The sequence below is a fragment of the Puma concolor genome, chromosome E3, assembly GCF_028749965.1.
Source record: "Puma concolor isolate L17-30 chromosome E3, mPumCon1.1.hap2, whole genome shotgun sequence".
NCBI classification, from domain to species: Eukaryota; Metazoa; Chordata; class Mammalia; order Carnivora; family Felidae; genus Puma; species Puma concolor.
In genome coordinates this window covers 20025132-20036505 of record NC_141682.1, presented here as the reverse complement: position 1 = coordinate 20036505, position 11374 = coordinate 20025132, and the positions used below count along the sequence as shown (strand labels likewise).

General features: G+C 46.8%; 1 long non-coding RNA gene across 1 annotated transcript; it reads left to right on the top strand.

Annotated features, from left to right (window-relative positions):
• Positions 1 to 7593: 7593 nt before the first annotated feature.
• LOC147573034 (uncharacterized) lies at positions 7594 to 9099 on the top strand. The gene is made up of 3 exons (XR_015245249.1): positions 7594 to 7609; positions 8604 to 8764; positions 8877 to 9099. It is a non-coding gene; the product is annotated as an uncharacterized LOC147573034 (long non-coding RNA).
• The last annotated feature ends 2275 nt before the right edge of the window (positions 9100 to 11374 follow it).

Sequence of the window (11374 nt, the reverse complement as noted above, 5' to 3'; positions counted from 1 at the left end):
AGACAGATCTGGAGCGGAATCCCAGCTCTTACCATTAGCTGAGGTATGTTAAGCACATGACGATCCAAGTCTTGACTCCCTCGCTGTGTAATTGGCTGAAATAGCAGAAACTCAACCCAGACTCAGAGGTATGCCTTTGATTCACATAACTCCCATAACTGGACATCCAGAAATAGGCCAGCCAATAGGTCTACCCATAGCTGGCTCAATTGGTAGAGCATGGAACTCTTGACCTCAGGGTCCTGGGTTTGAGCCCCACGTTGGGCGTAGAGCTCACAAAAAAAGAAAGAAAAGAAGAAAAGAAAAAAGGAGAAGAAAAGAAGAAAAAGGTCACGTTCATGCTGGGAGTGATGGAAGCCCTGGGTCCATTCCGCCAGGATTTTCTTGGCTCTGCTCTCCTCAGTGGATTGGCTTTGTCCTCAAGATGGCTGCCGGGAACAGACAGGGCCACACACTTCCGGGTTCACATCCGGCAAGAGAGAGCACCTTATCTCACACCGTTTCTCGTGGCAATAAACTTTAGCCTACTGGTCTTACTTGGCTCAGGCCTACCCATCCCTGAACCAGCCACATGGGAGGAGGATGGAATTGCTATTTCCCTGGAGCCGATTGCAACTCCCCCATAATAAAGTGGGTGCGGTGGGGCCCCTACACGATCAGCACACCTCCATTGCCAAGCTGGAGTTAATATTAAATTGAATGTCCGCAGGACACCTAGCACACGAGGCATATAATAAATCACAGGTATTATTAATTTTGCTCCAGGGATTGTGTCCAAGTCAACTAAATAACACTTTGTTATTAATATTAATCTCGATCCTGTCTATTCCAAAAAAAGATTTAAGGCTGCTATTGCTTTCTGTTGGCACCGCGGAGATGGCCCCCATCCAGCTCCTCCTGCCCATTCCTTTTGCCGCTGCCTTGGTCTCATTCAATCAGTTATTCATTCAACAAACACCCAGCATCAACTTTACGCCAGGCCTTTCGCCAAAGACCAAAAATCCCAAAATGAATAACACTCAGGCAAAGTGTTCGCTGCCTCACGGCAGAAACAGCACCCCAACAATTACCGCACAATAAGGTGCTATAGGAAGGGTGTGCGCAAACTTTCTGGGTGCACAAGAAAGAGGGGAGGGCGCAACCAGCTACGGAGAGAGACGTGGTTGGAGGATTGGATGATGATGGTAACATTTTCATCGGGTCTCGCCGGATGAACAGAAATTCGCCTGCCTGCTGCAGAGTGCCCCGTCCTCTTCCCACTCCCAGCTCTCTCCCACTGTATCACGACTCTTTCCATGGCAACTGACAAGGTCGTGACCCTGGAGTGGGAACGCTATCACACAGACTTTATCGTCTCGTGTGGGAGGATCATCCAAAGGTTTAGGTGGATTTCGGACGCGGCTGGATGCAGAGTCCGAAGTGGCATCACAGAACTCCGTTTCTCTCCATTTATTGGTTCTGATTCCTTGATGGGGGGAGGGGGGGGCTTTTATCCACACCGTCACCCCTGGCACGTCCATGCTTTATCTTCTCTGGTAGAGAAGAAAGCTTGCCTCTCCTACCAGTGTTTCAGAAAAATAGTCCCGTTGGCTTTGATTGGATCACTCCTGAGCCAATCACTGTGACCAGGGGGACTGTGGTGCTCTGATTGGCTGGACCTCAGTCACACCCTCCGCCCCAATTTCCAGAAAAGCTCTTTCTATGGCAAAAAAATCTCTCTGAGCGCCACCACGGCTCTATGAAGCCATCGGAACCTGAGGAACTCTCATTTTTCCCTGCAAGGAAGCACCTTGGTTTCTCAGGAGGCATAGGAGTATCACCCAGTGTGGATTTAGTGAAAAAAGGAAGAAAGGACAAACATCTGGTACCCTCTATAGATGATAGGAACAGTCTCTGTTTAACACGGCACTTAAGGCCTTTGAAGGTCTTTGGCGCTCTCTAGCCATACTCTGCCTGACTCTTTACTCTTATGCCATTGTATGGCTTGAGCAGGTCACCTCAACTCTTTGTACCTCAGTTTCCCGATCCATAATATGGGAGCAATACTGGTACCCACCTGGTCAGTTACATACCTGTATCAGTCAGATTCTATCAAGAAATTCTAGTTAGAATGTGAGGAATTGATAAGGGAGCTATTTTAAAAGGGGTGTAAGGAAACCGTACAAAAGACAAGACAGTACCCCCAGTCTCGTAACACCAGGACTTTGAGTGCCCCTAGGGCTGAAGAGGCAAGTGGAGGAACATTTGCCAGAATCTGTCTAGGGGGAATCGTGCGAGAGCAGGTGAAGGAAGCAACCAGCGAAGGTGCTCCTGTAGGGAGGAAGCCAGTGGAATAAATACCCTGACCACACTCTCTTCCCTCCATCTCCTATTGGGGCTCCCCATTGGACAAATCCAACCAGAAGCCAGAGAGCAAGGGAGCCTGGTGATATAGTGGTCGGGGCCAACCTCCTGGACACAGGGCGAGAAGAAGGACACAGGAGAGAAGAAGAAATGGGACCCCGGAGGTGCAAATGGAAGAGATTCGACAGAACAGTACCATTACTGTGGCGAAGCACGTGAAGTGTTTTGTGACGGGCACCTTAAAAAGATTTTCAATAAATATTACTTATTTATTATTGTTTCCATCCTAGTTACTGCCGCTCTTACTATCTCCTCTCCCTCTACAAGCCCACCGTGCTGGACTCCTCATGGGTCCTGGAAAGCAGCAGTCTCTTCCACGTCTCTGAGCCTGTGCTTATGTCATTCTATCATTAGGAATGTCCTTTTGCTCGTCTCTTTCCCTCCCCTTCAAATTCCTACTCGTCCTGAAGACCCAACTCAAATGTCGCTTACTGAGTGACCTCCTCATGTAGAATAAAGAGCTGTTTACAAACACCCATTACTATGATTAAGGGAGAAATCTTGTCTGAGGTCTTACCTAGCTGTGACACCCACCAGAAATATCCAACAAGAATTACCCATGGGCAGGGTATGATGGGAGAGAGACTTCCAGTGTTCAGCGATATCTGCCTTGGCTCGCTTCCGAGTACAAGGGAGGTTTATACTTCCCCACTTCCTGTGGTTGGATTGGACAAGGCCAGCTGGCTGGAAGTAACCCACGTCATTTCTGGGACAGAGCATTTCCTTGGCTAGCATTTCCTTTCAAGTCCCTCTGATTCTGTTCTCCCCTGCCATAGTGCCCTGTGAACCATTATGTTGGGATTGGAGCACCATAAGGTGGAACGCTGCCCTCTACTACACCGGGTCAACAGAATGAGCAAGAAATAGACTTTGTGTTTTGAGACACTGGTATTTAGGGTGGTTTGTTTCTGCAACAAAACCTGACATCTCCTGACTAGCACATGAGACCGTGAGTGGTAGCTGGTCCAAAAAAAAATGCCCTCACTGAACCATGCCTGTCGGAATGCACATCCTCGTGTAGTCCCCTGACCTTGATTCTGGGTTGGCCCCGTGAATTCCCTTCTGACCAGTAAAATGGAATGGAATGGAGCCTGACTTCCAAAGTTAGTTCCTAAAAAGCTGTATAGTATTTGCTTGGGTTTCTTGGGACATTATCTTTGGGACAAGCCAGCTACCATGTAAGAAGTCTGATTACCTGAGAACACCAAGCTGTGAGGAAGTTCTAGCCAGACAAATGGAAAGCCCATGTGAAAAGAGAGAGTACTGCCTGACCAGAAAAATCCATCACAGGTAGCTCAGCTGAGGTACCAGCCATGTAAGTGAAGAGGCCATCTTGGACCGTTGAGCCCAGTCATGACTTGGGAAGACTCCAGCCCACAGCACCTCTCTAACTGCAACAGTATGAGAGATCCCAAATAAGAACCACCCAGCTAAGGCCCCATCAAAACTGTGTAGAACTATGAGGGATAATAACGAGTAGGTATGCGAAGTCATTATGTTTGGGGATATAACAGTAAATAACCAGAACACTATAGTAAGGGTCTGACCTTTTATTTTAAGTTTATTTATTTTGAGAGAGATAGAGATAGAGCATGAGTGGGAAGGGGCACAGAGAGAGGGAGAGGTAGAATACCAAGCAGGCTTCGCGGTGTCAGCACAGAGCCCGATGTGGGGCTCAAACTCACGAACCATGAGACCATGACCTGAGCTGAAACCAAGAGTCAGATGCTTACCCAACTGAGCCACCCAGGAGCCCCTGGATCTGACCTTTAAGGAAACTAATGAGGAGCCATCACAGCTTTCTTGAAGGGCTGTGAAAAATCAGTTCTCCATATCCCCAGTCAGCTGCTGGACAACCCCCTCATATAAGTCCTGTGCCACCTCTGGGGACTGCATCCTTAAAGGACAGGAAGCACCTCATACAAGGTCATTCCCTCCCCATCCAACCCCAAAGCACACCCAGGTCTCCCAGCCTCGGTGAGCCCCAGGCGACCTTCTGGTTAGAGACCCTCCAGCTTGAGCCCAATGCCCCACTTTCACCGTGAGCTAGATGCTGAAATGGATTTCTGTGGGCATGGCAAACTTCGGAAGTAATGACAAAGTGCTAAAGCCAGCCATATGTATAACTAATAGAAGAAAGTCCAAAATTGCAATACTTTGGTTGTGAACAGTGTGTGTAATAGTTATTTTTATCGAAAATTATTTCCTCAACAAAATCTAAATTTAGGAAACCCAGTGTGTTATTGAACAGTAATGGCACGCAAAAATGGGGAAGGTGATAAAAGTTCACAAACAGATCCAAGAATATGGCACTGACAAAGGAAAAGATGAGGCCGGGTCTGTGGGCCAATGGATACAAATTGAGTACAAAATACCTCTGTTTTATATGCAGATTAGAACTAACAAAAAATAAGTGTAAAATGCAGAAAGTTAAAAGAACAGCCTATTACGAAGCAAATGACAAATGGGGAAATAAACTAAGGCTGCGATGAAGGAAGCTATAAAAAAGACTCATTAAGCAGTGATTATACACATAATCCAAATCTTAAATACAGGTGCGATGCAGGTGTCAGTCCTTTGTCCTCTGGCTCCTGTGTGCTTTGGTTTTGCCCAACCTCAACCTGGACCCCAAATTCTGAACACCTTTAAGTTTCCCCAAACAATCCACTCACACCACAGCAGCGTTTCCAGTGGGGGTGCGACCGGCCTCGTGCGAGAGACATCTCACCAGGTAGCGTCATCCTGGTCACCAAGTCAGTAATGACCATGCCTCCACCTCCCAGAGGTCATCAGGACAAGAAAAACCAAGCCCACCTGTTTCCAAGTGCTCCTGGAGGCAGTATCACCCTCAGCAGGGAAACGCTACAGCAAAGCAGTAGGGACCCTTCTTTACTGAAGATGTTGTACGGAAGAGAGGACTTACATCGCACATCTCATAGCAAAGACTCTGAAGCCTTCATTCCCACCATCTGCAATTTCCTGCAATCCCTCATCAGCTGGGCTGCTACTGGATCGCTTTTTTCCCTTAGCGCCTCCCCGCCCCCATAATGCCTGGCTGTCTAGTTCATCGTTCTCCCCTCTAGAATTTCATCCCAAATCTCAAGCCTCTCTCCTCACTATGACGCAGTCACCTCAACATTGCCCAAGATGCTACCCCATGTTAGTATATTCACACGCATCATGGGTGCTCAGCAGAGCTAAGGGCCCTCACATTGATAGAACCCACTGCCCTTAGAAGGTAGTTGAGACACCACCACTGGTTCCCCAAACACATCTAAATGCTGTATCACTGTATTTGCTCTGGAGCCTTCCAGTAAAGGAAGTTGTCTCCATCATGTGACACAGGAAGGGTATAGATGATGCAGGGGACATCTGTTGGTTTTTTTTTTTTTTCTCTTGTCCCTTCCGATAACTCCAGTTTTTCTATGAAGGATCACCTTTCCTTTATACTCGGTTTTTGGAGCTTGGATGGGGCCAACCCCACTCCTCAGTATCAGAGGTAAGCATGTGACCCAAGAAAACGCGGTTTCCGTTCGTTCATTAACAAAACCAATGCTGTAAAAACTTACCCTATGCATACACATAAATGCGCGGGTGTATCCATAGGATAAACTCACAAAAGTAGAATTACTAGGTCAAAGGGTAAATGCCTTTGTGATTTGATGGATTGTCCTGAAGAGTCCTGTAAAGGAGTTGTACACTCTTACCAGCTACACAGAGAGTATCTATTTCTACACAGACCGGTCAATAGTCAATAGTCAATACTGTCAGCCTTCTGGATTTTTGCCCATCTGAGAGATGACATTGCAATTTTTTTGTGAACTGTCCAGTTTTGTACTCTGCCCCTCTTTGCCATTGAGTTGCTGGGCTCTTTCGCTATGTTTCTAGGAATTCTTTATGCCACAGGGAGATTAACTCTTTGTGATATTGACTTGAAAATATTTTTCCCAGATTGCTGCCTTTTGACTTTGCTTATGGTTTCACTCTTCCACAGAGAAGTCTTAATTTATTTTTTATAGCTGAATTAATCGATCTTTTATGGCTTCTGATTTTGAGTCAAACTTTATAAGGTTGCTCCCATGCCAATACTTAAAGGAATTTGCTCATGCTTTCTTCAAGTGCTTTTATATCTTTAATTCAAAAATATAGGTAAATCTTTGATCTACATAGATTTTATATTGGTATACAGTGCGAGGTATGAACCCAAGCTGTTGTTTGAGACGGGAGACGCCAACCCCAAACCGGGCACTGAGTAAGGTGACTTAGTTCCCAGAAAGAGGCCAGACCTGTTGTCAGAAGCTGATGCATGAAACAAAAGATGTGCCCAGAACTGGCCAGGACAGCAGGAGCAGCACCGTGTCCCAGTAGGGTGACAGCAAGAAGACAGCAAGCCCCAGTAGGGTGACAGCAGGAAGACAGCAAGCCCAAGTTCCCCGTCAGCGTGAAGATACAAGGAGACCAGGAAAAGGGACTGGGTAGCTGCCCCCGCATCCAGAAAAAGCCTAGGAAAAAAAAAAAAAAAGAAAGAAAAGAAAGAAATTCAGTCGTCTTTTGCATCATTCAATAGCATTCTACAGTTTCCTTCATATAGATTTTTTAAAGTAATCTTTACGCCCAGCATGGGGCTCAAACTTACAACCCTGAGATCAGGAGTTGCACGCTCTACTGACAGAGCCTGCCGGCTGCCCCTCCTTCAAATAGATTTTATGCATTTCTTATGAAGTTTATTTTTAGGTCCTTTATCTTTTGTGTTGCCATTGTAGATGGGGCCACCACTCCATTATCTCTTCTAAGCAGTTGTTGTTAGTATAAACAGGGAAGCTATCGATTTCTTTAGTTAAATTTTGGACCTAGCCAACTAAGTGAATATTTTTATTGTTTTGTTTTGTTTTGTTTTGTTTTGTTTTGTTTCTTTCCAACAGATTCACGTAGGTATAATACTGTACCACCTGAGGGGAGCCTGGCTTGGTCAGTCTTTAACGCGTGCAACTCTTGATCTCAGGGTTGTGAGTTCAAGTCCCACGGTGGACATAAAGCTTACTTAAAAAAAAGCAAACAAACAAAACTGTATCATCTGTCAATCATGTTGATTTTAGCTCCCTTTTTCCATATCTTAGAGATGACTGAAAATCAAAGAGGATGTTTCCCCTGATTCCAAGTCCCTCATGTTTGGGGAAGAGGAAGAAAAGAGAAATTCGCCTCTCCTGTGGTACCTCCTAGCCATTACATATGCTCTCTCCTTTGCCGCCCCCTCTCCTTTTACATAGTAGATTTCTATCACACTTCAAACCCCACATCAAATGTCACTTCCTCTGGGAAGCTCTCCCTGACCTCTCGGCCCACATCTGGGTGGCCCGTACTTGTGCATCATGGAGATCACCCCAGTCATTGTGCTGTGCTGCGGGAGGACCTGATTAGTCCGGGCCTCCCCTTGGCTGGAACGCAAAGAGGGAAGGAAGTGTGTTCATTTCAGGGAGTGCTTGTTTGCATCTTGCCCAACGTCCATCGCCCCCTCAATTCCCTTCTGATGTTTCCATCCTCTCATTAAATACAGTGAGTAGGGATTGAAATCAAAGATTTTCTCTCCTCTAGCCAAGGGAAGGAGCATATGGCCCAAACTAGGCTAAGTGGAGCCCCTTCCCAGAAATTTGAATATTGGGACAAAAAGAAATGTTTGGACTATTGTTCCGGATGTGTGGACACATCCTCCTTCCTTAGCCTCTGGAGCTGCCCACTTCTAAGGCTCCTGATGACCCCATGAACAGCCCATTTCCTTCCAAGAAATTCACTTTTACTTAAGTTGGCCACAGTTGATGTCAAGGTACTCTATGCTGCAGTAACAACCTAAAATCTCAGTAGCTTAGGGGCGCCTGAGTGGCTCAGTCGGTTAAGTGTCCGACTTAGGTCGTGATCTCGTGGCTCGTGAGTTCGAGCCCCGCGTCGGGCTCTGGGCTGACAGCTCGGAGCCTGGAGCCCGCTTCAGATTCTGTGTCTCCCTCCGTCTGCCCCTCCGCTGCTTGCACTCTGTCTCTCGCATTGTCTCAAAAATAAATAAACGTTAAAAAAAAAAAAAAAGGTTTTTTTTAAATCTCAGTAGCTTAACACAGTAGTTTACTTCTTGTTCGTGTCACAGTTACAGAATGTTGGCAAATCCTTCAGGGTGCCAGGCCCTTTGATCTTGGCTCTCAACACTCCTTCAGGTCCCTGGAGTCATCAGATCTTCTGCATCTGCTGGCAAACAGAGAAGGTAAAGGATTCCCCTGGACGTGCGTGAGGAGAAAGGTCACATATCACATCACTTTCCCCCCAGATTCCATTGGCCAGAACTTAGTCATACGGCCCCACCCAACTGCCAGGAAAGGTAAAAAATGAGGTCTGTGTGTCAGAACGAAAAAGGAAACAGTGTTTGCTTCTTCTGCTTACCACCAACCAGAGTATACTTTTTTTTTCTTACTTTTTCTTTTCTTTTTAAGTAAGCTTCATGGCCAGAACAGAGCCCCACATGGGGCTTGAACCCACGACGTCAAGATCAGCACCTGAGTGGAGAATCAAGAGTCAGACGCTCAACTGACTGAACCACCCAGGCGCCTCTCCAACCAAACTGTATGTTGCCTGTTACACTCGCCATTGTATTTTCAGCCCCTAGCCCCATGCCTACACAGAGCGCCCACTCAATAAATATTTACTGAAGGAACAAACAAACGAATGACACGTGATAGTCTGCGGTCTCCACAATAACCCTGCTAAGGCTCGGAATAATTAAGCGACTTGCTGAAGGTCACCCAGCTAGTAAGTGGCAGAGCCAGGATCCAAAGCCAGTGTTCCTTCCATTGTCCCGTGCTGCCGCCCAAAAGTTCCATCTGTCTGCTGAGCCCTGAGCTGTGTGGGAAAAGGAAATCAATAACAGCCAGCCCCTTGGCCTGGCGGAGTTCACATCAAGAAAGAAAAGCCGAGGGGCGCCTGGGTGACTCAGTCGGTTAAGCGTCCGACTTCAGCTCAGGTCACGATCCCGCGGTCCGTGAGTTCGAGCCCCGCGTCGGGCTCTGGGCTGATGGCTCGGAGCCTGGAGCCTGCTTCCGATTCTGTGCCTCCCTCTTTCTCTGCCCCTCCCCCACTTGTGCTCTGTCTCTCAAAAAGAAATACATGTAAAAATGGAACAAATAATAAAAAAAGAAAAGAAAAGAAAAGCCGAAGAGCAGCCCAAGTCTGCCAAGATTTAAAGACCAGAACAGGACAATAACAGAATGAAATGGCACACAGTCCCATGCCAAAGGCACCGCACAGACAAACGTGGGGAGTGGAGAGATGTACTTTGGGTCGAACCCAATGGTCTGGGAAATCCTCAGAGACAGGGCAGAACTCAAACATCAAGAGAAGCTGTGTGCACACATATTCTCCTGGGGACATTTTGGAGTCAGGCTCTGGCCTATCAGTGCCTTTCACTGGATCTGACAGCAGGCAATTTGGGATTTAGGCCTCAGCCTAACTGCTCACCTGCCATGCTGTTTGTCATGGGCTGAAATTCTCAAGACTGTTTTAGTTTGTATAAGAGACAAGCAATTCAAATCGGCTTTAACGGAACAGGTATATATTCTGGTTCACATGTATTAAACGTCTGGGTGTCAGTGGTCTTCAGGCATAGCTTGATCCAGGGACTCCTGGCAGGTCCTTGAAACTTGATCTCGCTTTCTCTTAGTTTATCATTTGCTCTTGGCTAAGCTCTCCCCTAGTGGCGGACCCCGGCTGTACCGGACTCTTACCCTCTCAAGAATAAGTCTAAAAGAGAGAATGATTTTCTTCCTGAATTATTCCGGAAAGCGTCCTACAACTTACTCTAGGTTAGCTTCCGTTGAACCATCACTTTTGAGCTGGGTGGAATCTAATCTGAAGTCCTGGATGGTACATATCCACGCTGTCACTCCTCTATTTCCAGACCTTGATGACCTCCGGCGAGGGAGGATACAGAAGGGACAGACTAGCAAAGGGACTTCTCACGTAAAGGGAGACCTCAGCCCGGCACCTCCTCTTGGAGCAGGGGCCGGCCCAACATATCATGACTCACGTTGTTGAAGACCTTTAGTAGACAGGTCTGGCTTTCCTTCAAACATTCAGTGAATGGAGGCCTCTGCTGCCCAAAAGGGGGCCGAAAAGATGTGGTAGGTCCCAAGGTTGACAATAGCTAGTGGACTATCTCCATCCTCCAGCCTGCTTGAAGGACCTACCTACAGAACCTACTTGAAGGTTCTGTTTAGGACCCCTGGGCAGTATTATCTTATCCACATGACTCACTCTGACAGAGTCTGGCATGGGAACCACCGGGACAGAACTGGCGGCTGGGGCCTGGGCTGAGCAGGATGGAGGGTGGTTAGGAACTGTCTTGCATCCACGTGGTCCAGAATTCAAGAGGCTGTCACTGTTTCGGCACAGTGTGTGACAAGAAACAGAAATCCACTCGTGCTAATTTATTTATTTTTTTTTTTATAATTTTTTTTTTCAACGTTTATTTATTTTTGGGACAGAGAGAGACAGAGCATGAACGGGGGAGGGGCAGAGAGAGAGGGAGACACAGAATCGGAAACAGGCTCCAGGCTCCGAGCCATCAGCCCAGAGCCCGACGCGGGGCTCGAACTCACGGACCGCGAGATCGTGACCCGGCTGAAGTCGGACGCTCAACCGACTGCGCCACCCAGGCGCCCCCACTCGTGCTAATTTAAATAAAGTGATAGTGTACGCATTAGAAATGCTTTCAGCAACAAGTAACAAAGTCTCAAAAATGAGGACTGGCTTTCTTTCTTTCTTTCTTTCTTTCTTTCTTTCTTTCTTTCTATATTTCTTTTTTCTTTCATGTTTGGTTGGGGGTTTTTTTGTTTGTTTTTAGGTTTGTTTTTTTTTGTTTGTTTTTTTGCTTAATAGTAAATAAATGACACTGTGTAGACTCAGTTGCTCAATGGTGCAATGGCATCTCTATGAT